Below are 21442 nucleotides of genomic sequence, written 5' to 3'. Positions count from 1 at the left end.
TGTGCGAAAAGTTGTTTGCTTGCTGTCAATAGCATGGAGATACATGAAGCACAGTCCACACAGTCAGAAATCAATTTCAAATCTGATTTCTATTTGTCTGTGCGGCGAATTCAAATTTTAATGCATACTTGTTAGAATGGCGGGATTTTGACAGTGTTCTGTCAATTTGTGCAACCTCCCATTAAAACAGTAGGTAGTAGGCTACAATTCGATATCCCAACCCTAAACCTACCCTACAGTAACAGTAATGCAAATACAGTAATGCAAATACAGTAATTTTTGTTCTGCGTGAGAAAAAGGACACAATATTGATGAGCGCATACACCGTATGCCCTGGTAGGACAATCTGATGGATAGCATAAAATGTCTTTGCATATGACCGCACCTTTATAGTTGTGATGTGGACTTTTTAAAACAGTATCTTATCGTTGTAGTTGGCCTTAATACTGTGTGATGATGATGTGTTATGTAGTCTGGAGATGTGAGCTTGATAAGTTGGTACTGCAGCAGTGGGTGGTGGAGGAAGGGGGTGAGCAGAGGACACGCTGTTTGGATTTTTCTGCTTGGCAACTCGCGCCCCTCCCATTCAGAATCAATGCTGAGCAAAGAGGGGAATGCATGCTGTTTGAAGCTCTGCTCGCAAGTCTACGCTGGCTCCTGGCGGGATCGCATGCTCAACCGACAACCAGAGTGAGAAATTCTTTCAGGGCAGTGGGGCACTGCATGAAATAATAATCAAAACGCTTAGATGAAAAATAGTCTGTGGCTGAGACTGCTGTGGTGCTGACAGAAGCTTTAATCAGAGGAAATTAATATATGCAAACAGTCTCACTGTGGACACAGACTAAAGTTTCTATTGTGCTAGAGCAGAAATTGTCTATAGCAGTAGATCTGAACTAGTTTGGCTCATGACCCAGATTTTAGGAAGTTGTGACACAACACAGTACCAAGAATGTTGATAATGAGTGAAAAAAAAGTCTTTAGAATAATAATTAAAGGCAGGTACACTAATTTTTGTTATGCTGGTTGAAAGTGTCTTCGTATCCCGATGGCAATCTCTATAAATTTAGCCGTCTAAATAAATTCATATGAATTTATATCGTTTGTGGAAGTCGTAGGACCATAAAATGTCCAATCAAAATGTTGTTCAGTCCGAACATTATGATAGGCTGTCCTGCCTGCCTGTCAAAAATGCATTTGCATATCTCTTTGCAGCCTGTTTGATCAGACATGATACGTCATCAGTGTGTTCCAGCGAGAATGAAGGAGCTATTATTGTAATATTATGCGCTGTAATGTTTTGTAACTGGTATGAGACATGATGTAATCTGACAGTGTTGCATTCAAATCTCCATCAAAACCGTCTCTCGTTGTGTCGCAGGTTAGTCCATGGACAGTCTGTGTGTGTTTGCATGTTTTGGAGGAGGCGTGGCTAGGCAGAGTGATTAAGTAGGGAGGGTGGGTATATTGCTTTCTAAGCTAACTTTATATTACTAGCCTTTTTCGAAATCACCTACCGTACCATTAAAATGTGTAATATTATCTTCAACTGTATTATCAATATTATTGTATTAACAATATTGTCCAGCAATATTCAAAATTAATATTCATAAACTGAATTGGAAAATTAACTTGAAGTCATCTTTTTCTAAATTCTCATTAGCCAATAATATGCAAAGTACTAGTTTTTACAGTAACTTGAGTAGTTTGAGTAGTAGTTTGATAAGCACATTTATTATACTAAATAATCTTAATGATTAAATCTTATATGTTGTTTAGTTGCATTTGTAAGTCTGTATATATGTATATATAGTCAGAGCCGGATTAACGCAAGGGCAAACTAGGCACGTGCCTAGGGCCCGATTGGCGGGATGGGGCCCAGACAGAGGGACAGAGGGACAAAAAAAAAATAATAAAAATAAAATAAAATAAAATGTACAAATGTCCTATCTACAATTTATTTAAATATTTATTAATTAACTAAAAATAGTGACTATGTTTATCTTAACCATAGACTGTTACATTACGTCACATTAATGGCAGCCCATGACTGTATTCATATAGAGGCGCCAGCCAGTTAAGTACGAGGAGACGTCAGCGGCGGTCAGAGGTCAGAGCGGGACAACAAAGCTAGCAGGCAGGTGTGTTTTGAGTAGGCTAACATTCAAGATGCTTTCGGGTGCGGCAAAACGTAAAAAGAAAAAAAATGAAGAGGAACAAAAGAAGAGACAGCGGGGGGCTTTACAGAAGTTTCTGTCGGGCAGCCGTCTGACAGCTGTGAACCTGCTCGAGTCAGCAGAGGCCGAGCCAGGCCCGGAGACACGGCCCGAAGACGTGGTGGAAGATGCGGCGGAAGACGCGGTGGAAGATGCGACGGGAAATGCGGCGGAAGACGCGGTGGAAGATGCGGCGGAAGATGCGGCGGAAGACACTGTGGCGCCCGCGCCGTCAACATCAGCGCCGTCACAGAACGACAAACTGATGGAAGAACAGCAGCCAGCCAGAAGTGAGCCCAATATCGTTTTGCAGCAGGAGCCTCTAGACCCAGAAAGGGTATTAACAAGCTACCCATCTGATCCTGCAAAGTGGGACCAAACTGATGACAGGATGCGTGAGTACTTTGCACTAAACCATCCCTGTCAAAATGGTTTCCTTAGTAAGTGTTGCTGGTTTTATTTTTATTTTTATTTTATTTTTTCAAATATTTTTATTAATTTTCAAATAATAACAAAGATAACAAAAAAAAAACCAAACATGTAGGCCTATCACTCACACACACATTCAGATAATCAGAGACCTGCACCTATCAGAGATAAAGTAAAACAACATTTCCGTGTCAAGTTTTAAGTTACAAGAAAATCTAATTCAAAATGATAATAAAAGATAAAAACAAATGTAAAAAAAGAAATAAATCAATAAAAGAATAATGGCATGGCCCTACTTTACATATGATATAATAATCATGTATGGCTCCCATAATTGTACAAAGTCCTTTATTTTACTCTTGGAGATATAAGTCAGACTTTCCAGTCCAATGCACTCTGAAAGTTCTTTTATCCATTGTTTTATAGAAGGTGCTTCCATGCTCTTCCAGTTCATAGCAATGGCTCTTCTGGCATGTAACAATTCAAAGTCCAATAGTCTAGTGTGTTTCTTTGTTTGTGAGAAACCTGTAGGATATATTCCCAGTACACAAAGTTTGGCACAATGTGGTATTTAAAGATTAAACCATTCTGACAAACAGTTTATGACATCCTTCCAGAACTTCTGTCAGAACATTCCCATAGACAGTGAACTAGAGTTCCTTTATAATTTTGGCATTTTGTACATATATCAGGAATATTGCTAGACATATGATTGAATTTTTTAGGTGTTATATAAACCCTTGTCAACCATTTTTACCCCTGGTTTCACAGACAGGGCTTAAGACTAGTCCTAGACTAAAATGTAAGTCTGAGCTGTTTCCACTGAAATAAACTTGCACTGACTGATCTTAAAAATATATCAGTGCCTTTTTAGTTTTAAGATGCACATCGGTAATGTTTTTTTTCTAAGCATGTTTATAAAAATTACTTAAATGTCCTAATTGATCTATGGTCTAATCCTGGCTTAGTCTAAGCCCTGTCTGTGAAACCGGGCCATATTGTAATAATTTAAGCCTCGTGTTTATGATTTGTTTTTGCGCCTTTAAACATGCTTCAGTCCATTCAAATTCCTCTATTTCTTCTTGAATGTCTTTCCTCCATGCGTTTAATTTGTCGACAGCAGACTCTTTAGAGTTAGACATTATTAAATTATAATATTTTGACAATTGGCCCTTTTCACCTCTTTTTTCAATTATTTCCTCAATTAATGACAGTTTGGGAATGTACGTAATATCTGTAGACCTGGAAGACATAAAACTTTTAAGCTGTGAATATAAAAAAAATAAATCTGGTGTTTATCACACAATTCTTGAAATGTAAGAAGTATTCTATCCATATACAAGTCTTTAATAGTCTAAATACCTTTAGTTTTCCATAGTTTAAACCTCCATCCTTATATTTAATCTTATTTATTGTTAGACAGTTTCTAAATGGTCTTGATGAATGTGAAGGGGTCATGTTTGCCTTCTTGTTCTTAATTACAACATTTATAAATGTTGTAAGCTATTGCATTTTGCAGAAAATCTTAATGAAATGTGTTGATTAAATGTAAACAGAGAAAATAAGATCAACTTATTTGCTCTGTTTACATAGTTTACTGACACCTATTGGTTATTTACTGGTACTACTACCTTAACAATGACACTCCCAATGGATGAGGATAATTTAATAGCATTTAATAGAGCCGTGTAATGACGTATAAATAATGAATATCAAAAAATAGTCTGATAGACTGTTTAATATACAACACAACCAATTTGTAACCAAAGACTAGGCTATGTAAAATGTTTATTAACTTTTATTAGTAACTTTGGTAAGTTTCAGATTTCAATTCAATAAATAACATCGATGGAGGGGGCCCAAAAAATGCAGCCTGCCTAGTGTAGTCCATTTATTTAATCCGGCTCTGTATACAGTACAGACCAAAAGTTTGGAAACATTACTATTTTTAATGTTTTTGAAAGAAGTTTCTTCTGCTCATCAAGCCTGAATTTATTTGATCAAAAATACAGAAAAAAACAGTAATATTGTGAAATATTATTACAACTTAAAATAATAGTTTTTTATTTAAATATACTTAAAAAATATATATATATATTCCTGTGATGCAAAGCTGAATTTTCAGCATCATTACTCCAGGCTTCAGTGTCACATGTAACATCCAGTCTATCACATGATCATTTAGAAATCATTCTAATATTCTGATTTATTATGAGTGTTGGAAACAGTTCTGCTGTCTAATATATTTGATGAATAAAAGGTTAAAAAGAACTGCATTTATTCAAAATAATATAATAATAATATATATTCTAATAATATATTTTCTTTACTATCACTTTTTATCAATTTAACACATCCTTGCTGAATAAAAGTATTGATTTTATTTAAAAAGAAGAAAAAAAATTACTGACCCCAAATTACTGACCAGTAGTGTATATTGTTATTACAAAATATTTATATTTTAAAAACATAGCTTTTTTTTTTTTTTTTCACTTTTTATTCATCAAAGTATCCTAAAAAAAGTATCACATGTTCTGAAAAAATATTAAGCAGCAGAACTGTTTCCAACTTTGATAATGAATCATCATATTAGAATAATTTCTAAAAGATCATGTGATAATGATCCTAAAAATTCAGCTTTGCATCACAGAAATAAATAATAATTTAAAGTATAATAAATTTAAAAACAATTATTTTAAATTGTAATAATATATCACAATATTACATGTTTTTCTGTATTTTTGATCAAATAAATGCAGGCTTGATGAGCAGGAGAAACTTCTTTCAAAAACATAAAAAATAGTAATGTTTCCAAACTTTTGGTCTGTACTGTATATATATGTATTTGTATATATATATATATATATATATATATATATATATAGATAGATAGATAGATAGATAGATAGATATAAATATATATAATTGTTGTAATTTTATATTTTGTAGGTAATTATACACTATACTGTATGTATATTTTATATATATATATTTTTTAATTAAATTTAAAATATAATTATATGTTTATATTCATATTTTTATGTTGTATATTTTTTTAATTATTTTCATTTATATACCAAATTCTATTCTATATATACACAATTCATATATGTGACCCTAGACCTCAAAGCCAGTCTTAAGTCGCTGGGGTATATTTTTAGCAATAACCAAAAAAAAATTGTATGGGTCAAAATTATAGATTTTTGTTTTAAGCCAAAAATCATTAGGATATTAAGTAAAGATCATGTTCCATGAAGGTATTTTGTAAATTTACTACCGTAAATATATCAAAACTTAATTTTTCATCTTATAAAACTAATTTATTAAATTTTCAGATTATGTATAAATCTCAATTTTGAAAAAAATGACACTTAAGAATGGTTTTGTGGTACAGGGTCACATATTTGTTATTTTTTATAATGAATTATACATAATTATTACTATTATTAGCCATTTATGTTCTTAAATATTTTTATAATTATTATTTGGATTTATATAATAATTTGCATTTTATATGCATTTATACATTTATATGATGTATTTTTCCTTGCTGTCTGCAATGTATCAGAACAGACCTGTGACTCATTTTTGGATCATGAACATCGCTGGTCTATAGGATGTGGACTCTCATACCAGTCATTCATGGGCTTGGTTAAATGTATGTTTATGATTTGTCACATTACAGGCGGTTCATCAAGTGATTCATGACTTTAAGAGGAAATAGAGGAAGTTTTGCCCAGGGATGAATGATCACATGACCGTACAGTTATCTGTCATCCTGTGTGGAGTGGCGTCCTGTTGAGGTCATGTACATCTGCTACACCACTCTCTGAAACATTTAAATCTATATTGTGCACTCTCAGAAAAAAAGGTACAAAATCTGTTATTGGTATGGTACCTTTTCAAAGTGTACACATTTGTGCATTTGTATCCCTAGATGGTGCATATTAGTATCTTAAAGTTCCATATTTACTACATTGTAGTACCTTAATAGTGTAACTTGGTACCGTTTGAAAGGATACCACCCTAGTGACAGCATTAGTACCTTTTTCTGAGAGTGTTAAAAGCGCTATACAAGTACATTTGACTTGACTTGAAAATTGAGATTGAGAACATCAAAGATTTTGTACGTCATAAGAAGAAATGTGGTTCGTTTAAGGAGGGGCAGAGAATCTGGCATGAGCTTTGGTGACTGAGCAGCCAAAGGGAGATGTTTGCCATCTGTTAAACTAATCGTGACATAAACGCTCTCCACCCCACTCCTGATTCTCACAGGTGTTTGTCATTAGCCAAGACCACAAATGCTGCCCAAGGGGAGTGATCTTAAACCCAACAGCTGCCCATTCAAGAACCCCAACATAAAACAGAGCAGTGCTCAAAGAGGGATGTCGAATCTACCACAGATTGACGACTTGGTGTCCATCCATTCACCCAAAGAAATGGACGGAGAGGGATTTTCAGTGGTGCTCCTTAAGCGTTGGCATGGGATGAAACAAACCATGTTTCAAGGCCTGTGAGCCGAACTGCTTGTTATAACAACCATAATGTGTAAAAGACTTTTAATTAATCATATTCTTGTACACCAAGCATAGACTATATATAAAATAGTGTTATTGTGCTGTATTTTTATCAGATTTTAACAAACAAACTCGTATCTCTTTGATGTCTGAGTTTTCATAGGAACGAAAGAGATTTACGGAGTCTAATATGACAATAGCTCCACAGCGGCCAGGCGTCGTAGGAGGGAGATCATGGGGTAACAGCTGATTCTGACATATTTAATGCTGTTTTTTTTTGTTTCACGCCAGTTGTCTGGCACCTCTCTTCTTCTTTCTTTTCTAAAACCTCTCCAGGAGTAATCCGGGGGAAAAACCCCTCAGATCCAAACTCTACACTAATCCACAGCTTCAGGCTCACAGTGTGGAGAGCGCTGGGTTTATCGGTATGGTCACAGCAGATAAGAGTGCATTGATCTACTTAACAGCTAATCTATTCTTAAACAGAGGACTTTATTTGAAGAATTTCAGTGTTGAAATACATTTAACCCCATTTTAAAGTGCTAACACAGATATTGTGAAGTAAATGCTTAGGCTGTAGCTACCATCTTGGGAAAAAAATACATTTTTGTATTGTCATAAAATGTAAAGTGTTTTATCAAATGACTCTACTAAATAAACTATAGCGGGTAAACATTAACATCATGCTCTTTCGTAAAGCTGCTTTGAGACAATGTGCATTATAAATCACTAGGTGATAATATAGTTTACATTTTGTGACAATATAACAATCAAGCAGTTGAGATTTGCTAGATAACACTACAGTGTACTGTATATATCCAGGTACTCTTTTATATACTTATAATTTTTATTATTATTTTTTCAGGATTGGTTAAAAACAACTATTTCAGAGGATATATATATATATATATTTATTTTTTTATTTCAGAAATCTGCAAATATTTCTGATAAAACTTTTGAGCTGTCAAGTAATAAAATTATACTATACATATTATACAATCAAATAAAAATACTAAATATATTTTTATAGAATATATATATAAAAATGTACTAAAACTTAAATTAAAGTTAATAGAAACTAGACATTAATAAACAAATACCAATAAAACATTAATAACACTAAAATACCAACATTTTAACTACAATTAAAATGGAAATGGAAAATATGAAGAAGAAAAAACTAATTCAAAATAAAGACTGGTATTTAAAATAGTACATCAATGATATTAAAATAACAACAGATGACTCATCAATATTTTTCCACAAGAGAATATGCAATTGAAATTAATATGCTCATTTGTAAATTTTTAGAAGAAAACTTGCATATAGATTTCCTTAGAGCTTACAGACATGGATTAAGTCTGGGTTACACTTTATTTTAAGGTGTCCTTGTTACAGTCTAATTCTACATTTGAGTACTGAGTAATATTAATTAACTACATGTACTTTATGGAGTTAAGGTTTGGCTTGACTGGGTTACTTGCATGTAATTATGCATAATTTATTATTATAACAGTAATGTACATGTTACATGTGTAACAGGATCACTGTAAAACGTGTTACCAGAGTGTGTATTGTATATGTTGTCACATTAGTTTCAGAATTTCATGCTGTAAATTGTCATGTTGATTGGAGCCTCTGGTAATGGTTAATTGGATAAGTACAAAGCAGGAACCATGACAGCGCAGACACCAGTGCAGTATTGTCAGTCTCATTAGGAGGAGACTATTGTGCCGTCCTGTGGAGTGATTGATGAAGAGGCAGAGGTGTCTGGTCCCAGCAGGGTTTCTCTTGAGTCTCTCTCTCCTTCAGCGGGATTCGTTGTGAGAATGTTCTTGTAGAGAATTCCAGGAAGGGCAGGAGATGCACTTTGTTCTGATCTCCAGCTGAACTTCCCTTCATTGAAATCCTCGCTCTCAAATTAAACTGCAGCGCTGATGTAAATCCCAGACGACAGGCTCTCATGTACAGTAAAGCTCTCTCACTAACCACACTGACCATCAGAACTAGAGTCATCTGTAATCCTGCCTCACTTCATGTCTAATTATATGGTGGGAGTCAAGTATAAGCTGGGCAAGATCAAACCATCTAATTAACGGATTAAAGGCAGAAAACTTGCTCACGAAGCCTTTTATGAAATTTTAATTAATGGTCACTGCTAGCAGGGTTTTCCCAAATGCCTAAAAACAAATTATATTGCATTAAAAGTGTTTACTTGTACTCATTTCTTTTTTTTTATGTGGTGATGCTCTGCATTTGTCACTTACTCGTGAAAATCACAGTTCAGGAACATTAACAGCAGACGTGTTTTCTCAATTATGTAACAAGGGCCTTTTTAACAAATGGTGCTTATAGTCAATAGACTTCTAACAAAAATAAAAATAAAGAAAGAAACTAAGATATGTATGTATGTATGTATGTATGTAAGCATGCATGTATACACAAAAACACACACAAGAAGTTTTAAAATTAGTATTAACTAATACTGACAAGAAATCACAACTTCTGGAAATTAATACACAAAAGTTCATTTATTTTTCGTTAATATATAACATTATTGTGTATTCCTTACCTTTTTATTGCCATTTTTCAGTGTAATATAAACTCTGGGCAGCTTGAAGGATCAAACTGTTGTTTCATTTAGATGACATCCTTTACATGTGAATAGAAATCCTGTTTTGAAGCCAATTGGTTTGCAAATAAAGGCACAGCTCTGTCCCTAAGGGAAACTGAAGGTAGCCGAAACACAGTCTCAGTTTTCAGCACCCAGATTACCATGAGGCTGCTGCTGCTCTACTTTCTTTTAGACATCTCTGAAACCTCAAGAGTCATGAGGAACTCAAACACATATTCAATGGAAAGCACAACAGCTGTGTTAGAGAAGTTTAATAGGTTTGGAAAAAAAAGTACTAACAAATATCTATGACTACAGCAATTTTTTATATTTACTTATATATACAATATTTATTAACTATAAATGATTAAATAACAGCAATATCAACAGCTGAATTAGAAGAAACTGTTTTTCAGAACTTAAATATTTAATAAAAACCTGGACACAAATCCTTAATAGCTTAACTGATGTTTAATAAATCTCTTTTTTATTATAATACATTTTAATAATGGCAGTTTGATGAGTTAAAATAAAAAGAAGATAATTATTTAAGTGCAATGTAATTCAATTCACCTTTGCTTCGGTGCAGTCGGTCAGAGACCAGAACTGGAGATGAATTTAAAGAAATAAAAATAAACTTTTAAGTTTAAATATCTGCAGGTAAATTAACTATAGCGAAAACATACTTGGTAAATATCTATTTTATTATTCGGTTGTTGCGTGGTAACTCTCCTAGAGAGTCCTGTTACGTAACCTTATTAAATATTCGTAAATTACGATAGGTTTCCACAATAGTATCCATTCGCCCCGCTAGAGCCCATCTTCAAAGGGACAGATTTTAGCCAATCAGTTCAACATATCCGTCTGACGTCATGTTACGTAATTAATATTCATAAGCCGAGCCCTGCGCGTGTTTGGATCGGTCCGCTGGAGTGCGCTGAGTTCAGAGAGACAAACTACACAGAAAAGTCCCCGGATCAGAATGGCTCAGCATTGGACTACTGGTTTATCATTCAAACTCGACAACTTTTCCGTTTTAACTTCGTCAGCGGAATTATTATTTTGCTGACAGCTGTTTTTTGCACGTCGAAATTGAGCGATGCGGTTTGCCGGTGTTTTACCTGCTCTGATGAGGATAACTTACAGCTGATGCATGATAGACTGTAACCAGACTGACTTCCCTTTAAACTCATACAGATGAGCAGATCAGGACGAAACATTTAATGCTACAGGTAAGATTTCTAGTAGCCTATAACATCTCTAAAACAAGCCTAAAATATAAAAACTGAAAAACAGTAAAACTGATTTTATTTTTATTTTTTGAGAGCATGTACCGTGGTATATAGCCAAGTACCATGGTGTTACCACATTCATTTTTTTAATCATTATTATTATTATTTACCTTTTTTATGTGGACTTGGAAGCATTACATCATTTTGATTTCATGAGGTTTTATCATGACATTATGACTGCTGTCATAATAACAGCTTGTGATCTTTGTTTTCAGTAATGTATAATTTTGTGGTGTAGTTAAACACATTTCATTAGAGGAGTGTTATACTGGCAGCATTTCCAGCGATTACTGCAGCTGCTTCTCACTTAAATAATCACATTTTATAGGGAATAATATATGTTCTGTATGTTGCAATGTTTGATGACAGTCCTCTGTTTGCATGAGCATGAGCTCTGGATACATCTGTAGAAAACCATTGAGATGCCAAGCTTCTGGAAATCCAGCCCTTCAGGGAAGAGGATGTGATGATAGGATAAGTATTTAATATATTAGGCATTCGCGCCCGATTCGTTGTGTTTGTTGGACTAGTTGGACTGATTCCTTAAGGGACTTGGACTTCACACTGACCATTTTGAGCGGCAGCACGCAAGCATTTGCTCACCATTTTCAAATTGGTGATTTTCACACAGAAAGCCTTTGTGTGGCTTGGTTTGCAGTGAACCTCCTTGAACAGTTATCTTTAGAAGGAAAGGAATAGATCTGTTAAACTTTAGACTGTCGTTTTTTGTGAATATTGATCAGCTGGCGTTACCTTATCAATAGGCTTATCTGTAGCTGTCTTCTTTTCTATGCAAGAATATTGATTTCTGCACTGAGGAGCTGTCATTGCAGTCATATATTGTTTAATCTTTTGTGTTTTACCTGTAGGTTTAGGTGATCTAAGCTGTCTGAAACTGTCTGTCTATATGCCGTCACTCCAGGCAAAAAACCTGCCAGTGAAGTTCGAGTTAACTTGCCTGCAGTGTCACTTGAAGAAGTTTATTGTTGCTTTGTGCTGAAGAAGATTATTGAAGTGTTTGTAGAGCTACCTAGAAACCAGCTTCTGTCTTGTGTCACATCCCCATGCTCAACACACACACACACACACACACACTGATATCCTCCTGAGACCAGGGGCCTGTCTCATAAAACAAGTCAGGCTTATTGCAGTTATTCTGATTTATTTTGAACCAAATCAACTGACAATAAGCCAGACTAACTGAAATAAAGCTTGTTTGGCAAACTTGTTTTATGAAACATTCCCCACTACCCAGGAATAATAATTTCATTAAAAACAAGACCTAAACAAAACCTTGATTTATTGCATATCTTTCTAATCAACCAGGTTAATGAATAGATTAATAGAATAATGGAATAATTAACTTTTCTCTGCTATGTAGGAGCAAGGCTATATTTAACTTCCTGTTCACTTCTTCACTTTAAGCAAATGTTGTTCTGCTGAATCTGTGATGTAGCCTATTTATAAAGTATTTTGTGTCCAAAAAGAAATCAATGACATTTCTGTGATTAATCCGACAATGACCCCATAACCCACAAACCCATATTGACCAATCCAACACTGGATTACTTTTATACATTTTTTTATTAGCAATGTTTGCTAAGGCAAGCATTATGACTTTTAGACTTCAAGTTAGTGATTTGAATAAACCCCATGCTTGAACGAAATATAAAACATCTGTGCATAATTTTGTAAAATAATTCTTAGGTATCTTATATGGATATGTAATTTTCTTAAATGCCACTTATAGTTAACATTAAACTGTGTTTCATCAATGTGTATGCACACACACACACACACACACACACACATCCATATATTTGCCTACAACACCCTAATATTGATACTACTCATGCATGTTCGTGTATGTAGTGGTTGTTGTTGATGCTCAGTTGTGCCTCAGTGACACACTCATGTTGGTCGTAGTTTGCCAACAGCACATGTGTCAGAAGCAGCTGTGAGATCCTCACCTCTGTCAGGTTTATGGGTCACTCTCTGGATGCCAAGACAACAATGCTGGACTCTTGCTCCATACCTCCCATATTCAGCTGTTTTCTGGATCGCCAGCAAACATGACCACATGTGAGACAACTGACTGATCTAATGACATACTGTTGTGGTTGATTCCGCCCGAACTGTGAATCACAGGCTGATTTTCTAGTTGTTGAATTCTTGTGCTGTTTTCACTGAGGGTATTTGTTTGTTGGCAAGTGTAGTATATCATATCATAATATTTCATATATTTTTACCTTTCCGAGATTGACTCTGGAACTTTAACACCCTTAATTTTCCTAATATTTAGCTACATCTAATTTTGAGTTAGTTGTAATGCAAAGAACTTAAAGGAAGGAAAGCAAATGAAATTTATGCAAACACCAGGATGTAAACTGTTTAATGTGATCTCATTGTGATGCCATGTGGGGCATTCCCAGAGAAGCCTACTTTAGTATACTGTATCACTTATTATGTACATCTATTACTGTGCAACATGGAATGCCAGTTCGTGACAGAACAGTTGATTTCACTCCAAAAAATGCTGAACTTATGATTAAGTAGTAAACATCTATGATCATAGGTTAAAGATAAAAGCACATTTTAACTCACATAATGTATTTGCTTGATCATCAATAGGTCATGCGATTACTTTGTCTCGTGAGTACTTTAAAGATGAAGTGTGGAATTTTTTATTAATTTTTTTTAAATTAGTGACTTTCCAGACAGGTTTCCTGATCACTATACTCATCCAAAAAATAGTCCCGCCCTTAACTACACATAGGTTACTGATAGTTATCTCTGCAGATTGAATTGGAATATGAGGTATTTTAATATTGAAAACAGTCACATTCATCTGCATTTCTGACAGTAGCACTTCCGGACAGGGCGGTTTCCACCTTTTCACACATTCAACACCTCAATTAAAGCATGATTTGTCTCTGTAGTTTTGTGTTTGGCGGGTGGAGTGACTTTTAGCAATGGGGTGTATATGTACAGCACACAAAAGTGCTGACGCAGTCCAACCCAACCCAGAATGATCTCAGAGTGCACTATTAACCAACCGGCTCTTTGACTCGCCACCATCGCCATCCGTCTGAATCTTTCCACGGTCAAATAAAGAGCCTCAGATACTTTTACTGTAGAACAGAAGCTGAACTTTTCATAAGTTGTCAGAAGTGGAACATTGATCTGAAATGGGATGAGATCACCTTCAAACACACACACACACACACACACACACACACACACACACACACACACACACACACACACACACACACACAAACGTACAAAATCCTTCCCATTGGCTTTGAATATTCAAATGAGGTTCCAATTTGCATTCATATGATTCCAGCTGCTTGAATGCGCCCAGTCTCTTTAAAGCCCATGTGTTTCTCATACACTAAACCCAAGTATGGCAAGTAATTCTTCTGTTTTTGTTACAAACATGAATGATGGCTAAAAATTGTATATGAGTTTATTTTTATTCTCAGAAATCTGGAAAAATCCCATATATTGACATTTTGACCTGAGGTATTATAGAGACTTGGTGGTGGACTCTTCTGAAACTGAAAAAATTAGCAACATTAGCATTAATTAGCAGAAATTAGCAACTGCATAGCAACACACTTGAAACCTTTAAAAATCAGTGTCGTTTTATTATTATTTCTAAAATAGTGTCATTTTTTTTACTTTTATTTTATTATAATTAATTTTTTGGAACTTTATTACATTTTGGATTTTGTATGTAATTTTATTATGTGTCCTTTTTAAAATCACAATAGTGATTTATTATGTTATTTGTATTTTTTTTTTATATTTCTTTAAATTTAAATATTACTTTACTTTAAAACAATTATTTAAATAATATTTGATGTTATTTTTACAATACTATTTAAATATAATTTTAGTTTGATTTGAATTAGTAATTAATAATTTCTGTAAACTTTATTTCTGTGTTGTCTTTGTCCTACTTGTTGCTGGAGTAGTTGTCATCCTTTCTAACATGCTCTGCTCAACCTGCATCGATTCATTGCTCAAATTTTCACCACTGAGTTCAAAGACTTCAAAGAAAGCTGTAAATTTTCCTCAGGCATCGAGAGCCTATAAAAATGTTGCCGCACACACAATGTTCTGATTTCGAGCAGCTTCTGCATTCGAAATCACTGTTATGAAAGCCTGACTTAGACTATTAATGGTTGGGATAGATTTCTCAATCCCTGTGTGGTCTTTATGCGCTGCAGCAGTGCAGTGCTTACCATCGTTGCCAGAATCGAGTCTCTGAAGGCCATCTTCTTTGTGCTGTTCGACTAAAATACCTATTTAATATGATGTTTTGGCTGTGCATCAATATAGAACAGATTTCAGAGCCAGGGCTTTTGTTGTCAAAGCCTCTTGATGGCTGTTGAAGACGCCCTCAGATGAATGTTTGTGCAACATGTGTCTTCCAGATGTACAGGTAGTTGTTGCGGTGAGTCCCCCATGAGACAGCATTTCCTACCCATCGTCTGACTTGAAAGAGTTTTATGTGCATGGAGGTCTTTGGATGTGAGATAAAAGCATCACTTATCGTCTGTGGCCTAACAAAAGGACTATGATTAGGTTTTCATGTGGGAGATGTAATTGTCATGGCGCACTTGTTGTTTGTTGTCTTTTATAAAAACGGTGTTCAGATCTAAATCCAGGAAAGTGAAGCCAGGATGCTAGTGTATGTTGTTTTTTGTTAATCAAGATCACTTTTCCTCAAAACGATAGTAATTGAGATTTTTCACCGTCGTTGAACATTAAAACTTAACAGTCTTGCTGCTGTTTCTTTCAAATTGATATTTAATGAAAATGTACTCTCCCTCTGGCCATTTTTTTTTTATCAGAACAGATTTGGAGAAATTTTGCATTACATCTCTTGCTCACTAATGGATCCGCTGCAGTGAATGGGTACCGTCAGAATGAGAGTCCAAACAGCTGATAAAAACATAAGTGATCCATATAACTCAAGTACTCTGTAAGAAACAAATCCATCAAGACGTTTTTAACTTCAATCTGTTGTTTCTCTGTTTTTCTCTAACCATAATATTGCTTTCTCCATTGAAAAAGTCATGTTGTCTGAATCAGGAGAGGAATATGCATGGATCAAGCACCGTTGACAAGTGAAAGCAGTTCAAAACATATTTGTCGATTGATTTTGAGAGGACAACAGGGGATGTTTTATTTTACTGGAGGAAGTTTTAATTATGGATTATGGGCTTTGGCCAGAAGCAATGGTTAAAATGCCTTAAAGATGCATTTGTTTCTTACAAACATGCGACATTCATTGATGGACAGGAGTGGTTAGGATCACTTGTGGATTGTTGTGATGTTTTTATCAGCTGTTTGGACTCTCATTCTGACGGCACCCATTCACTGCAGAGAATCCATTGATGAGCAAATGATGTAATGCTAAATTTCTCCAAATCTGTTCTGATGAAGAAATAAACTCATCTACATCTTGGATGGTCTGGTGAGTAAAATTTCAGCAAATGTAATGTTTTTGGATGAATATTCCTTGAATCCGTTGCTGAATAAAAGTATAATTCCAATTTTGTCTTTTAAATCTTACTGATCCAAAACCCATTTTTGTTGCTTCGTTTCCATTGATGCTGTGGGGACATTTGCTGACTTTGCAAATGGAAAGAAATACGCTGTTGCATGTTTAAACTGGGCTGAACGGCAGTATGATGCAACCAGCATCCTGACCGAACGTGACCTTTGAGCATGAATGCATCTTGTCGAGATTGTGCCAACACAATGAGAGCTTTGGCTCTCTTCACACTAAATTTGGACACCGTTTACCCTCACACCTGTTCTGTGTGTCCAACAAGCATCGTTTTTGGTTTCTGTTTATGTCAATAAACATGCAAAGGGACTGAGTGCATCATCTGGAAAGCATTCTCTTCTGTTTTAACTACGTATTTGTGTGCACATCTCATAAACATCTTTTAAAAAGATCATACACATACACTATAAATCCTAAATGTGACAAAAGCACACAGATTTAGTGTGGCATAACAAATCCAAAAAATGTATTTGATGCACATGCAAAAACACTTTAATTACAGCTAATTTACAGTTACATCTTGAATTTTTTCAGATTCCCTGGAAGTTATGTTTTCAAAAGAAGTCTCTTAGGCTCAACAAAGCTGCATTTATTTGATCAAAAATACAGTTAAATGCCATTATTGTAAAATATTATTTAAATTTAAAAGAACTGATTTCCATCATTCCTCCAGTCTTCAGTAATAATATACCAATCATTCTAACATACCAATTTGCAGCTCATTTTTTTATTAGCAATGTTAAAAACAGTTGTACTGCTTTTTTTTCCCCAGGATTATTTGATGAATAGAAAGAGCATTTATTTGAAATAGATATTGTTTGTATCATAAACGTCTTTACTGTCAATTAAATGCATCTTTGCTGATTAAAAATAATTCTGAAAAATAATTTGTAACAGTTAAAAAGAAATTGAAACCTCAGAAAAGTAGTGTACATATAAGCTGCATTATGAAATTTAAATTAAATTAAAAATTAAATTAAATTTATGCATTTAGCAGATGCTTTTATCCAAAGTGACTTACAGTGCATTCAGGCTATCAGTTTGTACCTATCATGTGTTCACGGGGAATTGAACCCACAACCTTGCGCTTCATATCGCAATGCGACACCAATTGAGCTACAGGAACACTGTAATAAAATCAGCACCCAAAGAGAAGTATTGCAGTATCCAGCTGCAGATGGTTCTGGATCAGCAAAAAATATCATCTCAGTTAACTGAAAATACCATCGCTTTCTGTAACTCTCCAGTATCTTTGCATTTTTCCTGGCTTTTCATGTGTGATCCTTGCTTTAGGTTCAGATTGAGAAATAGGGGGAGCTGGTTCATATGTTGGGGCCATCTGCTGTCTGCAGCCATCCTGACTCCTCTCAGCCGGAGCTGTTGTTGCTGCCAGTCAGAGGAAATGTGCCCTCCTCCGCCCAGCCTGCTGAGAGGAGACTTTGAGAGTAGTGTGAAAGAGAAGGATATATGACATCATTAAGTTGCTGGTATGGTGGTAAGCAAAGAACATCAAGGTGTGAACTAACTAGTGTTTCCTTTGGGGACCATTGGGATACCCATTGGACTGATTTCATGAACAGGAATCTCAGCTGTAGTTGCATGGTGCGTGATGCAACCATTGCAGTAAACAGCCCGTGTTTCCTTTATAAGTTGTGCCAAAGGTTCAGCATGACCGAAAGGTTCATCGGCATCACCTGACCTGTGCGTAAAGGCCAGGACCTGATTCATGCATGAGTAAAGAAGAGACAAATGACTACAAGCCTATCCATTCATGCGTAAAAGCATTATATGTAATGCTTATATATTAGCAGTGGCACTGTTTGCTGAAAAAAAACCCGAACCATTCGGTTCACCACACACGGTTCGGCACGCGCTGGGACCGCGGTTCAACTTAAATCTGACCAGTGGTGTCAAAAGTATTGGCATTCATCAACTCAAGCTTTTTACTCAAGTAAAGGTGTAAAAGTACTGGTTTAAAAACTACTCAAAGTATAAAAGTAAAAGTAATATAAGGAAATAAAATGCCATTAAGAACAAAAGCTTAGGCCGCGCCACAGGGGCCTATTGTGCACTACTCCACCTCCTCAAAAAACATTTTTCTAAAGGCCATAGGCCATAATGACTATAATGTTATATTAAAATGGTCATGTTGAAAAATTTGGGATGCACTAGGCTACCTGTTTCAGCCACATATATGCCCATTGAAAATGAACGCACTTTAGTACAATGCAAATACATTAAAGGACTAGAGATATGATGACTAGTTGCCTAAAAGTATTGTTATGGTGCAAAAAGTCAAACTTCAGAGGAATGTCATCAATAATCTTTAATGGAATGTAAATGTACATCCAAGCTTAGCTGCAGGAATCTGCGAGGGCAATGGACAAGAACATTGGTTTACCCAGGGCAGGCTTAGTAACAATTACCCTCATATGGTTGTCTATTTACAATAAACATTATAGTGCTGTCAAAATGAATGATTAATCCAAGTGATTAATCAAAAACTAAAAATGAAAAATAACTCATAATCCTGATACCTTCTTGATTGATAGCTTACTATATTTGCTACATACATTCAGTGTTTGGGGGGTAACAAAGTTACAAAGTTGGTATAGCCTACTGTGACGAGTGGGGCGGGGCCGAGGGACATGGGAGCGAGGCCGGTGGAGTGACTGGAGATGAGCTACACCTGTTCGACCCGCCGGTCTCGAGGCCCACGGAGGAGATGGAAGGATATAAAACTGGAGCGACGACAGTGAAGGACGAGAGAGGACCAGGCCTGGGCTTTTAGTTGTGTTTTGGTTTTTATTTGCGCGCACCAGTCGTCCGTGAGGGGCTGGTGCGCTGTTTTGTGTTTATTTTGAAATTAAATGTTATTTGATTGTCCGCCGGTTCCCGCCTCCTTCTTCCCGATGATTATTAGAGTTTATATCATTACACCTACTTATCACAAAATTGTCAATCGCGTCGTCAATCTCAAATGATAATTTATTAAAACGTCTCGCTACCGAACTACCTACAATAGCTTAATTTGTGGTGGACGAAGAGAAAGCACCCATTTGGTAAATGAGCCAGTGAGAAATAATAACTTTTAAGTAGGGTCCAGTGCCTTTTTGATACTTTTAAAACGGTACTGGCGCCTAAACGGTATGTCAGTAGGAAATATCAGTTTGCCATTAATTTTAACAATAATCTAGTGCGATTTTGAATGCACAAGCAGTCTGTCAACGGCAAAATGAATGTTTGGAAATGTAAACTGATATTTTATACTGACACACTACAGCAAAATATAAAAATAACTGGCTGAACACCATTCTTTTAAGTGAAAATATTAACGTGCCTAAGACTTTTGCACAGCAGTGTATGTATAAAGTACGTATGATTAAATTAAGTATATTTAAATAAGTGTAATTAAAGTATGTGTTTGTTCATATGTGTTAAGGGCTAGATTTTTGCTGAAGGAAACAGCTGTGGTGTGATGAGCGAAAACTTTACAGTAGATGGGAAACCGGCTCCCTCGTGACCTTTTGTAAACTGTATTTATGACAAAGAACTGCACAGATATGGATATTTGAACAATCTATCGATAAATACAACATCACTCTCCTTCTTGGTCAAATAGCCCTTGATGCCTTCAGTGTAACTACAATTTTCATAGTCATGAAAATAAAGAAAACTCTTTGAATGAGAAGGTGTGTCCAAACTTTTGGTCTGTACTGTGTGTGTGTATATATATATATATATATATATATATATATATATATATATACATACATACATACATACATACATACATGCATGCATGCATGCATGCATGCATGCATGCATGCATGCATACATACATACATACATACATACATGCATGCATGCATGCATGCATGCATGCATGCATACATGCATATATATATATATATATATATACATATATATATATATGCATATATATAAAATGATTGTTATACCTATATATTACACAGACATAATAAATTTTAATTACGATGTTTATTTTTTATTTGATTATTAAAAAAATCATTTTATTTCATATATATTCATTACAGAGTAAATTGAATGCAGCCAAATTTCAAGAGAAAAAAAATCCTATAAAATGCCACAAACATGTACAATGCGTCCTCTTTACATGATACGGATTAGGCAGTAGGTTTACAGAGAACATAATAGAGACGATTAGAGGAACACATGCGGGAAGAAAAATGGACAGATCGTGCTTCCATGAACATCTGAACGGGAGTGATAATACAGGCTCCGACATGAGAGAGTGGAATGCTGGCAAACCTTGTGAGGACCGCAGAACATTTGTCATGACATTTGGTGAATCAAACACACACACACACACACACACACACACACACACACACACACACAGAGATACAGACACACACATGCACAGCTTGTCTGGTGCATATTTATAGTCCCAAATTAATGCTGGCTTGCAAAATCAAAATTTAAAATCTTAGACTTATATTTTCCAGACAATGTGTGCAGAACTTCCCGCCATGATGCTAAGGTATAGGGAGTTATTGTCAGAGCATTGTGGCTACTTTAAGGATTTTGGCAGGTTGCTAGGGAACTGAGTGGTTGCTAGGTGGCCTAAGTTAAAAAAAAAAAAAATTATATAGATATATATATATATCTGTTCTCTACATTGCCTCATTCAGCATAAATCTATAAAATGAGTTTCTCCAGTTAAAAATTGTGGAAGATCCTTGAAGGTTTAGTACACCCAAAAATGAAAAGTAGCCCATAATTTACTCACCCTAAAGGCATCC

The 21442-nt window shown here is 35.2% G+C and overlaps 1 protein-coding gene across 2 annotated transcripts in view; it reads left to right on the top strand.

Moving 5' to 3' along the window:
* ccdc120a (coiled-coil domain containing 120a) overlaps positions 1–21442 on the top strand; it is a 55362-nt gene that overhangs the window by 11028 nt on the left and 22892 nt on the right. Inside the window, exon 1 of one of the 2 annotated variants that reach the window (XM_059504164.1) lies at positions 10688–11008. The exons of the other annotated variant lie outside the window; for it this stretch is intronic. The gene's annotated coding sequence lies outside the window, so the exon portion shown is untranslated. Of the gene's footprint in view, positions 1–10687; positions 11009–21442 lie in introns of those variants that run through there. 2 annotated transcript variants of the gene reach the window in all.

The sequence above is a fragment of the Carassius carassius genome, chromosome 21, assembly GCF_963082965.1.
Source record: "Carassius carassius chromosome 21, fCarCar2.1, whole genome shotgun sequence".
NCBI lineage: Eukaryota > Metazoa > Chordata > Actinopteri > Cypriniformes > Cyprinidae > Carassius > Carassius carassius.
This window is presented reverse-complemented; position numbering and strand designations above follow the sequence as displayed.